Source organism: Oreochromis aureus, linkage group 20 (assembly GCF_013358895.1).
Source record: "Oreochromis aureus strain Israel breed Guangdong linkage group 20, ZZ_aureus, whole genome shotgun sequence".
Lineage (NCBI taxonomy): Eukaryota > Metazoa > Chordata > Actinopteri > Cichliformes > Cichlidae > Oreochromis > Oreochromis aureus.
This window is the reverse complement of record NC_052961.1, coordinates 27,770,334-27,785,051: the sequence shown is the minus strand read 5'-3', so window position 1 is coordinate 27,785,051 and position 14,718 is coordinate 27,770,334. Positions and strand designations below refer to the sequence as shown.

The 14,718-nt window shown below is 40.8% G+C and overlaps 1 protein-coding gene across 4 annotated transcripts in view; it reads left to right on the top strand.

Annotated features, from left to right (window-relative positions):
- The window catches only part of ttll10 (tubulin tyrosine ligase-like family, member 10), a 40,250-nt gene that overhangs the window by 12,856 nt on the left and 12,676 nt on the right, over positions 1-14,718 (top strand). Inside the window, exon 1 of one of the 4 annotated variants that reach the window (XM_039603874.1) lies at positions 10,069-10,179. The exons of the other annotated variants lie outside the window; for them this stretch is intronic. The gene's annotated coding sequence lies outside the window, so the exon portion shown is untranslated. Of the gene's footprint in view, positions 1-10,068; positions 10,180-14,718 lie in introns of those variants that run through there. 4 annotated transcript variants of the gene reach the window in all.

The window sequence follows — 14,718 nt, the reverse complement described above, 5'->3', positions numbered from 1 at the left end:
ACCTCTGCCACGCCCCTACTGAAACAGGATATGGTTCTGGCATTGTGCTCATTGTTGAGTCTAATCCCGATAATTACACCTCAAGACCGAAAGTGACCTTACCCAGCATCCAGCCAAGCCCTGACCAGGTTTGGATAATACCCCTTTTTGCCCTTAGGGGCCAAGGGCCCCATCAGGCCCCTTGTCGTTGCTCCCCCATTTCACACAACTCAAACTGACCACAGAGTGCTGGTGTTTCTTTCTCAGTATGTCTTACTCACCTGTACTTTGTACACCTGTCCTTTCCTGGTGAAACTCAGCCGGGTTATTGTTGGGGCAAAAAAGGTGTGTGGACACAAAGAGAGCCCGGGGGAAGTTATGAGAGCAAAGGGCAGGTATTTCAGGTTATGGTGGGCTTATGCCTCTAGGAAGGAGGTAAAAGTTTGCGCTTGACATAATAACTTGAAGATACATGTTTTCGAATACTTGACCCCAATAGTTTGTCTGGCTTGATGATTTATTTTCTCTGAGCAGGATGGGTGTGTTTGGCAGTTGAGGAGGCTAGCGCTTTAGTTGTAATAAGAACATAGGAGGTCGTTCCCACAGAGGCTTGAGCTGACATCATAAAAACATACACACACACACACAACAAGGTACCTGGGGGCCGATGGGGAGGGTGGAGGTGAGCAAACCGGTGAGGTGGGATGGGTGGGGTGGGGTATTCGTCTTAAAGACCATTGGCTAAAGGCAGCACAGGGGACGCACCTGCAAGCGGCAGAGCCTGAGGAGATTGGCTGCAACCTGAAAATTACACCTGTGGGGGGAAAGAGGAGGAGGGGAGGTCATGCTACATGTAAACCAAGCCCTTTACAAATTCAGCCTCTGTCTTCTCGAGGAGCTTAAACGCTTCACACCGCCGATGAGGGCTCGCGGAAAAAAACAAGTTTTGCTCTGGCAGCAGGATGATGACTGACGCGCTTCGAAATGGTTGGCTGTGTTCCGGGGTTTGGCTTGTCTTATGACTCTACGCCTGCATCTGCGTGACGAGGACAGCTTTTTTTTTTTCTTTAACTTTCTAATCACCGTCCAGAGGTCGACTGTCCTTCAGCGGGAGCAGGACCGCGAAAGACTAGCCAACAGGGCGTCAGGAGCCCGCATACAATGATGCCTCTTGTCTGGGGTTTCTGGATCGATGACCACACCTGGGAACGACTGGGTAAATTCACAAATGCGATCCCCTCTTTGTCTTCATTCTCCATCTTTAAAGTTTATGCTGTTGTCATTATCTGTTGCTCAGCGGCGGCAGAGTTAGAACTTTAAGGACAATTGGTAGATGGCTAAGAGCAGGAAATGTACGACAAACAAATTAGGTCATCGCGTGAAGCCCTCGGCAGTTGCGTGCTGATATAGGAGGGTCCGGGTAGTTTCAATGGGGAGCGAAAATAATGTGTATCAAATTCCAGCTCCATTTAAGCAGAGAGAAAGAAGAGGAAACAATAGAGGCTAACGCTCATTCCTAAACTGGATAGACCAGTTGGGGCAGGTAAAGGCAAACTGCCAGACTTGTCAAAGGATATGAAGCTAGACGCTGACTCCTTCTTTTACAGACTTAAACATGCTTTACGAGGAGACAACCACGACACTACGGTATGAAACATCTTTACAAATCCATAGCATGACAGTAGTAGCTGATTATTTAACAAACATTTCTGTTAATTTCAGAGAAAATTCATATCAACTTAATTAGTAACTTTTTTTCCTTCAACCTGTTGAACTGTAAATCCGTCGACGACATTATCCAGCCTTTTTCCCTCGCGTTTAACCTACGGGTTTTCTCTTTTGGCTTTTAAACTTTGACTCAATGCTGCCCGTTTCAGATGTGGATGTGACTCAGACGGACGTAAAATGTCTGCTCATCCGTTTTCCGTACCTTTGAGGTTTAGCTACAAGTTGAGACAGGAGTTGGAATTATCAGAGCAGAGCATTTTCACAAGATAGAAGGTATACATTTAGTTTCCTAGGCCGCTATTAACATACTTTCAAGCAGCGGCGGACTGTGGAAGTCCGAAACGGAGAAGGGAAAATGGAGGGAAAATGTCGACTGCTTACTGTACAGCGACAACTGCAGAGCGAGGTGGAAGGTTGTGATTGGTGGAAAGTGAAACATTTGTTCATTTCTTTCATACAGCAGAATAGCTGCGAGTCACATGAGTGCCAGTTGCCCTGCTGGTCTATTGCAACAGGGCGGGAAGTACTGAATAGAATTTCAGTGGGGTGACATTTAATCACCAGCAAGCCAGAAAAAAGTGGCAGATACTTCTTTTACATTGTTTGTTCATGTTTGAGGCACAGGTCTGACCTGAAAGGGAAGTGTAAGTCTTATCGCCTCATGGGGGTGAGAGGTTAAATTCAAGCTGCAATATGATTGCAGGGTGAATGACACTGCATTAAGGGTCAGGACTATTTAAGGAAACTCGGTGCTAGGCTAGGCTAGTACTTTTTTTCTTTTTTTTAAACCAAGGAACAATGACATCATCAGTAAATACTTTCTGAATTAAAATTAAAAACAAAAAATTCCACTTTTGGGATTAAACAAAAATTTTCTACTTGGATTTCTGTTTGTTTTGGGATTAAACACGTAATCAGGAGTAATGCTATCTGCCACCAGGGACGTGGCACCATGTTAAAAAGTAATTATTTAACTTTTTTCATAATCATAACTTAGCTAATAAAGCTGTATGCCAGGGGGAGGAGCTTAAAAAGCATTGAGTCTGGTAGGAAAAGCTTAAATCTCGTTTTTTGGTAGTCAAATTCTTTTTTGAATATTTTAGTCAAAATGGGGGAGGTGAAATGACGAGGGCGAGACTGAGGTGGGCTGGCCAAAAGAGTGACAGTTTAAAAAAAAGACAAAAGTACAGCTAGTCCATCACAGTGCGCACATTTAAAATCATTAGCAAGCAACTTGAGTGGCACACGGATGATAAGCAGTATCATAGCCTAAATGTCACCACGCAGCTCCTCAGTAGTCTGAAGGGCCAATTAGGTGGCACTGAGATAAGGTCTGCAGTTAAATAAGGTTTTGGGTTTCTCTGCCATTGTTTTCTCACAAAGACAGCAACTATTGATTAAGGGCCAGGCCAGTTTACCTATCAGGTTGTTCACTTCACAGCAGAGTCGCATTCCAGCAGAGAGGGCAGAGTTACCTGAGCACGCCTCACTTCCAACAGGCAAAAAGCGTGGTTAGCCGCGAGCACAGCTAACTCCCACGGCGCGGAGCACAATAGGAGAAAAGCTTTGCGGTACGTTGACATAAGTTGGCGCAGAAGAGGAAGTATATGGACAAACGCGGGGCAAACAGAGAGGAGCTGGTTAGATATTTGAATACTGACACACGACATGCTCTGCTTTGATAAGGTACTGTTATTTTCACAGCTTGTTTCTACCAGCTTCAAATTTCTAGGCTAATCTTTGTTTCCCCTCTTTCTCTTTCTCTCTTGCTCTTGTCTTTCTCAGAGGGCCTGCAGCACTGGTTTATAATGCTGATGATTAACTAAATAGTCTGGGAGAGCAGGTCTGCTTGGCTTTCTCATTTCATGGGGCCTGCCTGACCGGGAGGAAGACGGAGCGTTCTCAGGCAGCGGGCTGGAAACTCAAGATCTTTTTTCTTTCTTCTTCAGCTCCATCCCTCTAAACGTGCTCACTTTACTTTGGTTTTGTTGCATTCTTTCCTTGGGGTACTTTTCATGACGGTAAGGTTACAGGTGCATTCTCAGCTTCCTTCCCCCGAACTTTTCACTCCTTTATACTGTTTTCTTCTCCCTCCCCCCTCTGTACTCTACTTTAGCATTGCTTTAAGGATGACTGGAAACCTGCTCTTATCAAAAAATGCCTCAAAATTAGTTGCTTTTAAAAGGACAAAGATTCAAAATCGAGGGTTTAGTCTTTAATTAATTCTTTTTTGTAGGTAAAAGTGTACTCGCCGCATGTATTATTAGAGAATAATGATGTATACTCAAATTTCAGTATAGGGTGTGAGGATTTCACGCTTTATACCTGTGAATGATCCACGTTATTCAGTGAAGGAGGACCGTTTCAGTGACCTTCTGCGTACACAGCATTGGTCAGGTTGGGCTGAGCAGCATTCCATCAACCTTTCATCACTCGGCAAACACAAAGACAACGGCCTGAAAGGTCCGCCAGTGGAAAACAGAAAAAAAAGAGCTTTTCCTTTCTTTAAATTCATTAAACATCTGTTGAAACAGCTCTCTTACCACGCTGCTTTAATCGAACCAGAATAGTATGTTACAACCTAAAACAAACAGCAAGGATACAGTGTGACGTGGGGGAGAGAGAGTTCCCCGAGGGCTAACATGCCTTTGAGACGGAGGGATGTGCGCAACTTGTAGTGTTTGAAATTAGTAACTGCCATGTATTGTGTGAAAAGCAGCCCTCCCAACCTTGCCGTGCCATAGATTTAGACTAGTCAGAACAGGTTTTGGCAATCATTAACAACCACTGTGGCCCAGTCTTCTGTGACAGCAAGTTTAAGCTAAATACCCCAACCACAACAAGGGCTCAGCAGTTACACAGCAGAGAGGTCGTCTCTAGATATGGACTTCCCCCTGCTCCCATTTCCAGCGCTATTTTCCGAGCAATGTATGGCTGTTTGGTGGGCTCTGTGGTGGTTAAGTTCAGGAGTTTAGTGGAGCTAAAAAGTTGCATAATTTTGCATGTCTTTGAGCTAAATTCTTAACATTTAATGTGATAAAGTTGAATTTCCCTGTTATTTTTGTTCTTTTCTTCTTCTTTTTTTTTAGAGAAAACTCAATTTTTTCCATTTATTGAAGGTTAATGAATGAATGATGTGAAATGACCTCACGAACTTTAGGCGGTGTCAGACGTTTTTTGGGTGATTATCTCCATCTTACGAGGCAGCATTGGATATCATCACTTTCTCTAATACTGCCTGGTAATGATGATGATAGCCATCTGCCGACTACAATCATATCAACCGCTCTATCATTGTTTGGCGGCAACTTGCTCCCGTTCTGGGCCCCGTGGATCAGCTCAAATGCTTGAGCAGCAACAGAAATGGCTCTCAGGATCCATCTTACCTGACAGTGCTGGACTGTACTACTGTTGTTCTAACACTGTCTGGTAACGATGTTTTCTGGGTGACTGCGTGACAAATATTGTGAAGGGCAGCTGAACTCTTCGAGGCATTCTGATGTGGTCGCTGAAGGGCACATTTCACAAAGCCAGCTGCTCGGTGTGTTCACATTTTACTCGCATGTCGATTCCAGGTAAAGTTTGCAGTCTTTTGTTTACAGTAGACTTGCGTTGCCTCAGGCTGTACCGAATTCTGTCTGAGTCCAGTGAACTACTATAGTTCTTAGGTGTAAGGCTTTTCTCTAATATATTCTTGTGAGAGCAAGGAAATCTCTAATACAGTAAGTCCTGAAAGTCAGCTCTTTAACTTATCTGCCAACCTCCCTTTTTAAAAAAAACGTTAATGGCAACCCCACCCCAAGTTAAAGAATAGTAGTCAGTTGATGGTTCCACCGGTCCTGCAGGGCCTCATTTCCTTGTTCCCTCCCCTGAACAGTGTTGGTCTTTGTGCTGTATGGCAGCGATTGGTCCACCTAGCCCTACCTGCGTGGCACATCCTGGAACTGACACATGAGCTCACCTGAGAGTGCCTTACTGCTTAAAAAAAACAAAAACCCAGCTATAGAGTCATTTATAGACTACAGCCTTTTCCCAGCTTTCCAAGGCTTGTCTACCAGGAATTTTAAGCAGATATAAAACTGACTTCCTATAATGCATTACTGACATGAAGCAATGTGTTAGAAGTTTAACTTACAATTAATTTCTGTGCTGTTGACTTAGAACAGAGGAGATTAAATACACCGTTTTACACAATGAACACTTTTCATCATCGGGACAGATGTGAATGTCATGGGTAAAGTCTTCAAACAGACGTCAGAAACAAAAGCAAATAATAGACATGAAGCAAGCAGAAACCTAGTGTTTGCAGAAGGAGGGAGAATTACCCCACAAATATTGAGCCACACCTTTATTTGCTCATCTAGCTCCATTATCTAAGCCACAGAAACATGGAATTGTATTTTGTCCCTCCAGTTATCCCCCTTTTCTTTGGATTTCATCATTTAATTTGCGTTAATGTAAAAATGTAGCCAAACCGGAACACAAAAGGTCAAGCTAGCCAAGCATACTTTGCTTTTTTTTCTCCCTTTGGTCTGTTTACCTGTGGCTTTGACTCTTTCTGCATGCTTGGCAAAGTGAAATGGAAAAAATGACTGAAGGTACAATGTAGTGTTTACAGAATCTATGATCGCAGCAAAAGAGGAACTGCTCATTTCAGCCTGTTTCTGCAACACTGTTCTCTTCCCTCCAGCTTTCATCTTCCTCTTTGCACAGGTGAAAGCTCAGAAGTCATCCTTCCAGCCTGTTGATAGGCGTCTTACCAGACATGGTTAGATGTAATTATTGGTGTCTAATACTGTCTGGTAATGCCGTCCATTAAATGGCATTACCTTCTGCTCTCTTACTTCCTCTTCTCACACTCTCGTGCATCTGACACTCAGCGTATTGACAAAGGGCAATCCAGGGAAGCACATCAGCATATTAACAGTAGTGGCAGATGGGGCTGAGTGATGACTATGGAACTATGATCCTTGCGCTGGAAGATGGTTTGATTTTTTGGTGGTTTCTTCCATGTGTCTTGAGTCAAAGTTTCTCAATTGAGCAGCAGTTCAGGATAAGACTGGACTTTTGGGGGTCTTTGTGCCGTAATCTGGCTTCTGACAGGAATGTTAATGTGAATATGATGTAAAAAAAAAGGATTAGAAATTGTGTAACGTTTCTGTTGAAAGATCGGCGTTCTTACTCTTACCGCAATAACTAAATTCCTTTTGGGAACTTGGATTTTCTCCAGGTACAGAAGAACAATGCACACAGTTTTTAAAACTCTCACACACACTCTGTACATAGAAACTGTATCTAATGTGGTATGTTGTAAAGAAAAAAAACATTTAAATAAAGATGGATATTAATTAAAATGTTCCTTTTGTTTGCTTGTTTTTTTTCTCTCGTGAAAAGTGACTTTCAGAATAATTTTTAACCATTTACCGCAGATTTCCAGGGCCCTGGCTCTTTGCTGCAGTTTCTCTGGTAATTGTGAACTCTTCCCCCGGCCACACCGGAATGCCGAGCCCCAGTCAGGTGTGGATCAGGTTACCGCTGAACAGAGCTTCTTTTTAAATGCCTCAATTTACCCATGAGGTCTCCCCCCCACTATCAGCTAAGCCTTCATTGTGTCCCGCTCTACAGCAGCACAGAGACTAGCTTAGTAAAACTGCCAGGGTACCGGCCGACCTAAGTTTACACATTCAGTCAGTATAGGCAGTGATTAAAATGATAACTTTATTTTTTCATATATGCTGTTACCTCCCTCTCAGAAAAACAGACAACACGCACACACACAGAATAGTATGGAGGTGGTATTTAATTAAGCGTGTTCACTCAGGGGCTCAGTGGGTAAGCAGCTATGATTTTTATCAGTGAGAACGCAAACACAAAAAAACATTTAATATGACGTACCTCGGGCCTCAATGAGCTCCCAGCCTGTGGAACGAGTTGGTCAGTTCCTTTTTATGCGTCAGTGTGTGTTTGTGTGTTTTTGTATTTGACAAACACTGAAAGGTAAAATGAAGAAAAGCTAAATGTAAGTGGAATGTGTTTATTCAGTAACCAATAACCTGTTAATTTTAGCATTTAGTTAATTTTAGAAGCAATGTTTTTTTTCAGCGCCTGTTTAATCATTCATTAGTTAAAGCTTTATTTTAAATCGCTACACTGCTTGTTTTTCATTATGAAGGGTTGTTTGTGAGGAAAGGTTTTTGAAAAGTTTAGTATTTAACAGGTTAAATACAGCATCAAATCCTAAAGCTCAGCCAACATGATCAGCAGGTTCTCCTTTCACTGTGATCAAACACACAATGGGGGAACAACAAAGCAGAATTATGCTGAGTCATTGTGTGTACGCACCTTTAAAATAGTACCCTGTGTTTTCTACTGTAAATGACACATTACAGTGAGGGCTTTTTATACATGGCCTTCAGTTCATTAAATAAATAATACTCTATTTATTTTAGGACTGGAAAGATCACAGAAGTAAATACAGTTATCAATCAATTCAGTATTTTTGACACTGCAATTTTCAAATGTCATATGCAAAGGTTTTATTTATTAGTTCATTTCTTTTCAAAATGTTTGTTGTGAAAAAGCCCTTTTGTGGCGGTGCATACTTACAGGCCATCAAAATAATATGGTATTACTTGTGGTATTGCAGTGAAGGTATATGAAAAATTAGACTGTGTAAATCCTATGAATGGTAAGGTAAAAAATGCTGTAAAATATTGTTGCATTAATGCTCCTAAACATTACCAACATGCTTTTTTTAAAGCAAACAAACAAATCAAGACTGTGACATTTCTATGTGAGCTGGTAAACTAATATGAAAGGAAGCACAATTTTGAAATGACTTTTCTTCTGTGGTATAAATGAAGATCAACATTATCTTTTTAAACCATTATGAGAGCGTACGCATGCTCCACCTACATATTATTTTGTTCCTCCACAAGCTGCAAGTGTTTTAGCTCTTAGCTTACTGGTGGTTTAGACTGAACTTAAAGACACAGAGTTAAAGTGTGTCAGAAATAATTAATTTAAGGCTTTAAGTACAATTACTGCTGTAGTTAGCTCCTCCCTTTGTGACGTCACACCGCTGAATCACATAACTGGCAGAGGGCCTGTAAAGAATTCCTGCGCTGGTCTGTGCATGCTTACTGCAGTCAAACCAGATTCCTGTATTAGTGTTGGCTGTGGATGAGAAGTCTAGACTCACTTAGCTGGGTTTTCCACTGGAGTGGAACAGGAGCACAACGGGAGCTAAACGGCTGTGACATACCTGCACATGTGCTGACGCACAGTAAGAGTAAAAAGCTGGCACACTCGAGTGTATCAAGGTGTGGAGCTGATTACAGGTTTTGGTAGAAGCATTGCCAGATTATAGGAAATATCTTATTTAATCCATGTGAGAAATATTCGCTTTCACTGTTTTTGTTTTTATCAGGAACAAGCTGCAATTTGTGAGCAAATGCCTTCATTAGAAACACTGAGGAGTATCTTTTCATCTATCCATTTCATAAACTATACTCATCTTTGTTTGGTTATTTCTAAAACGCATTAAAGACAGGATAATCGTAGCTTTTACAAAGATTCAATTCATAATATAATCAGTCATTTATTGTCAGGTCAGTGTTTGAAGAATGTAGATAAAGACATATAAGATGTGACAGACTTATTACACACCGTACTTACCTGCATGGAGTTTGCAGGCCCATAGTAGGTAAATAACTAACACAGAATAGCTTTAACTTTGTTACTTACTCAGAATATCTCTGACACTACAGATGGCGGTCTGCCTCTGCTGTTTGATTTGTCATAAATGTGTCCCACTTTAGGTTTTCTTCAGTGCTTTTTTTGTTTTTCCTATCATTGAGAAACACAATATGTTAAGTGTGTGATTAAATGATGTATGATATACCTTAATTTTTTAAAATTATTATTTTTTAAGCACATTGTGATATTACTTCCAAAGCTGCTACCTTGATGAAAAATCATTTTTTACCTCCTCTTATTCAAAAGTTAAGTAGCTATTTAGCATGCAAACATTAGTATTGGCCTGTTCGACCATAAAATATTCTTTGTTATTAAGAATAAATCGAACTTACATAATTTGGATACTGCTGCAGGGCAAATTCACAAAATACACTGCTGTGAACACACATATTTAAGTTAGCTAGCTAGCTAGCAACTTTTAGCTAACTTAGTTTAACATGGAAGAACATAATAAATACTACAGGAACACGCCATAGCATAGTCAAGTTGTACAGAAGCTATCAGAAGCTCTGGTAGTTACAGGCTGTCTGCTGGGCAAAGAAAAGCATCTGGTGTCAGTTAACGTTAACCTTCTGAAGTCATCTGCAAGCCTAACAGCTAATATGTACAACTGTTGGTGCTGTAGTAAACACTAAACTTGGGCCTCCTGTGGGCAAGAAAAGTAACTGCAGCAGCAGCTCAGAAGAAAGGAAAGTCGGCCCTTAACGAGAACCGGTAAGTTTGTAGGTGGAAATTTTGGTAGTTTCACCTAAGGTGTGGAAGCTTATTTTTGCTAAAGGAAAATTAAAATAAAAAAATGAAAATAAAATAAAATAAAAAAATGCGACTGGTAGAGTTAAGTCAAAATTTCAAGCTACAGCGGTCCCTCATTTATTGTGGAAGTTACGTTCTAAAAATAACCTGTGATAGGTGAAATCCGCAAAGTTTCTAACTTTATTTTTTACAATTATTATAGATGTTTTAAGGCTGTAAAACCCCTCACTACACACTTTATACACTTTTCTCAGACAGTCATGAACATTTTTACACTTTTCTCTTTTATTTACTCTCAAAGTTCAAACATTCGTAGAAAAATAACTCCAGTATTATATTATAATCCGAAAAATACGGTAACTTCTACCTTCCTTTAGCATGTCCAGAAGTCCAACTTTTGTGTGATGGTTAGCATCTTCCTCTGCCTTTTGGGTGCTACCGCAGGTGCCTTTGACGGTGAAAAACATTGTTGTGTTTGTTGGGGAGAAAACTTACAAGCATACAGTACAGCACTTCAGAGTCACACTGTAGCGATCGAAGATTTATGTAAATTTGACAAGCTGAACACATTCTGTACTGTACAGGAGATTGTTTGACGATGGTCTACTGCCGATCGGGACGCAGAAGACAATGTGCTGTAATGTTTTTAAAAAAAGTAAAATTGCATTTTAAAAAAATCTGTGAAACAGCGAGCCCGCGAAAGGTGAACCGCATTACAGCGAAGGACCACTGTATATTTTTTAAGATTTCGAGGTAGATATTTTTGAACTTACTTCCAAGTTGAAATTTTGAGATACCTAACAAAACTTTAAAAAAGTAACCAAAATCGTACCCAAGCTTCCATAATTTGCACATAAAAAAAACACTCACAGTGAAACTGTATGTTAGCCTACCTTAGCAGCAGCTGTTTAATTGTTTCTCGCTTTTTTCTCAGACTGTTGATAAACTCTGACTCGCACAGATATGCTTTAACCCCCAAAACATTGCAAAAATAATTGTTAAGGTTTACTTAATAATAAATAGTTCATGACACTAATCTTGGCTTGTTCAGTTATAGCTAGAAGATTTAATGTGTTAATGTTGGGTTTTAATAATCAAATCTTTTAAATGTCATAAACCAAGTAACATTAGTGGGTAGCCTCTCAGCTAGATTTTCGTTTTCACAATGTGACAGAATTTAGATTCAAATATACCAAATAAATGAATCTAGCTGCTTTAACTAGAAGATGCTGTTCTTTAGCTTTAGCTAGTAGCAACAAAGTGAAATATAAAAGGATAACATAACAAGTACTGTCATGTTCTTGTAAAAGATTTTTGTTTTTATCTATGAGTCATTTTCCACTTAAAAATCAAGCGGTATTCCTCCTGTGTCTTCTCATAGCTTTAAAGGGTGTAACCAACACAACTAACGATTTTTTATACCTTATGTTCCCAAACGTGGAATTCTTTGGAGATTCCTTCTAAATCTCTAAACAAGGCACTCTGGAGCTCCATGCACAGCAACTTAGGTCTGATGCATATGACAAAAGACCTAATTAAGTTTTATAGCGTTTACTTTGAAATCATCAAAATTACATTGTTACACAGTAAAAAAAAACCCTGTATGCTCTCATGCCTAATGCAGCTCTCCGCCCCACTCCGTTGTACATGACATCAATCACCATAGTAAAGGGAACAACAACAACAACCAGTCAAATACACATATTTATATACACATATATATCATCCTACATTATGATCTTCTTATGCAAGAGGTAGGAATGAATCATCAAGTTTGTACAAAATTGCACTGTGACTCTTACACTTATAGCACTTTTACTTACTAACAAGTAAAAGTAATATAGGCGATACATGTGTTCATGCTTGTTACACGGCTGTTTCAAAATAAAGGACAATATGTACATTTCCACTTGCACATTTTCCCATATCATTGTTATTCTCTGTGAAATTCGATGTCTTTCTGTTTCCATGTTGCACTTGTCACCAGAGGGAATAAGCAGATATCGACCCTGGGAACGCAGTGTCGCCCCTCAATACTACAGCCCCCTGTGCTCTGCTGCTGTAATCCTGTAAGGAAATCATGAATAGCAGCAGCGAGCGCGAGAGACCCTATTCAGACAAGCTTTTCTTTGCATCGTAACTTAACTCCATTTCTTCCACTATAACACCTTGACAAGGAGAATCCCTCTAAATAATGGGTTGTGTGGGGACACCATTGCTGCAGGGTGCATCCCTGTAATTGCAGCGCACTTCCTGGTTTGAGTCAGTTGAGATGACATGGGAATAGGTGAGCCTTCAAAGACACACAAAACTTAAGGTGTCACTCCCCCAAGATAGGACAGTCAGTAACACAACACACACCTAACGATATATTCCTGTATTTTAAATTCACATACTAACCCACTGTCTTTCTGGCATATTCTATCTCATGTGTTTTTTCCTTACAATAAGGCCCAGGAGTATGAGTATCAGTGGAGCACCACCCACAGAAAGTTAAACCTTAATGGAAAGAAAAAGAAAGTAAAAGTAAAAAGTGTCATATTTCCCACGCCCTTTACTAACAAATGGAGGTCAAAGGAAAGATATGAATTCAGGTATAAAGGAAGATAGGATAAAAAAAGGGATGGTGACATTAATTACACAAGTATATTCACTAAAACTCATATATGAGCAGACACACACACACACACACACACAAAAATGTACACAGTCTCTTAGCAGATGGTGAACCATGAGGTTGTAAAACAAGCCTGTTCTCTTTGTCCACCTACGCAGCACTTTGCACAGTGTGTCTATCAGATGGCGGCTCTTTATCAAGGTGTGGCTCACACTGGCTCCACACAAAGCTCTGTTAAACAAGAATATAGGAGGCCTCCTTGTAACAACTGGGGTGTTGTGGCTGGACTAGTTTTATTGCCAAGCAGCTCCCTCTTGTAGCTGGTATTTTGCACTTGGGCATTTACACTTTTACAGCCATATGTGTATAAATAATTCAACTGATCAGACTGGCAACTTCCTTCTTTTACATTTGATTTATCACAGAGGATAATTGTCTAATTGGGTTGTGGTGCAAAAAAACAAACCAGATCAATACAGCCAAAATCACGCTGACTCACAGTTTGGTTGTCCTGTCATCTTATCAGTCAAACCAAACTTGATGTATGCTCTAAAAAGCACAGTACTTTGGTCCATATGTCTGCTCACAGTGTGCTTATGTTGCTCGTGGTTGCCCCTCTGTATGTGTAATTATATGGTTGCATGTGTGCTGGGTCTAAAAGGTACCCACCCCTGTCAATTATCAGGCTGTTTGGAGGAAGAGAGAAGATTATGCATAATTGCCAGCCATAGCTGGGCCTGGGTGTTTCCCCCAGAGTCAAATCACTGAGACAGAAGGTGATTAGTGGATTTGCCATGCGAGCAGACTAATGCTATGTTGCTCAACTGCATACCTGCTGCTGGATTTGGCACTAGACTTTATGATTAATGATGATGTCTGGAAGTATCAAGAACGATTCGCCTTGTATGAAGTAGTTTTATGATAAACTAATGTTCACATTAAATTATGTCTTAGTTTAATGGGATACTTGGGTTTACTTTTATTACTCAGATTTCTAACTTAAATTGTGTAAACTGGACCTAAAGATATAGGGTAGCCCACAGGTAGGATGATGTCTTGTTTAGCGCTTACTTACTACTTATTCACCCATTGATATAAGCACTTTATTCTTCTACATCTTAATGGTTGCTATCAACTATTCACACACGCAAATCTGACCCAAGTTACACTTTGGCCAGACTGGAGTAGCCAGAGCTAAAGCCACCAGCCTTCAGATTAGCAGATGACCTGCTCTACCTCCTGTCCTACAGACAACCCAATGTTAAACCCATATTAAATGTGTAACGAGGGGGAAAAACACACTGGATAAAACCTACAGCAACATCCAAAAAGGCTACAGAGCAACCCCTCTACCACATTTAGGTTTGTCAGACCACATGTCCATGCTGCTGATCCCTGCATACACTCCCATTAGGAGAAGAGCCCCCCCAGTCACAAAAACTGTGAAAACCTGGCCAGAAGGTGCATCACATCAGCTGCAGGACTGTTTTGAAAACACGGACTGGAGCGTGTTCGAACATCAGGAGCTTGAAGAGCACACAACATCAGTGCTCTCATATATTAACTTCGGTGTCAACAGTGTCACTGTGGACAAACGTCTCTGGGTGTATTCCAACCAGAAACCCTGGATGACTAAAGAGGTCCAGGTCCTGCTGAAGCAACGTGACGCTGCTTTTAGATCCGGTGATGGTATGCAGTACAGTGCAGCCAGATCTAAGTTGAAAACAGGCATCAGAGAAGCCAAGGCAGCGTACAAGAGAAGGATTGAAGACCACTTCAGCAACAACAACTCACGACAGGTATGGCAGGGAGTTCAGCACTTAACCAACTACAAACCTTGCAATACCACGTTGACTGAGGGTAACGCGGTGCTTGCGGAGGAG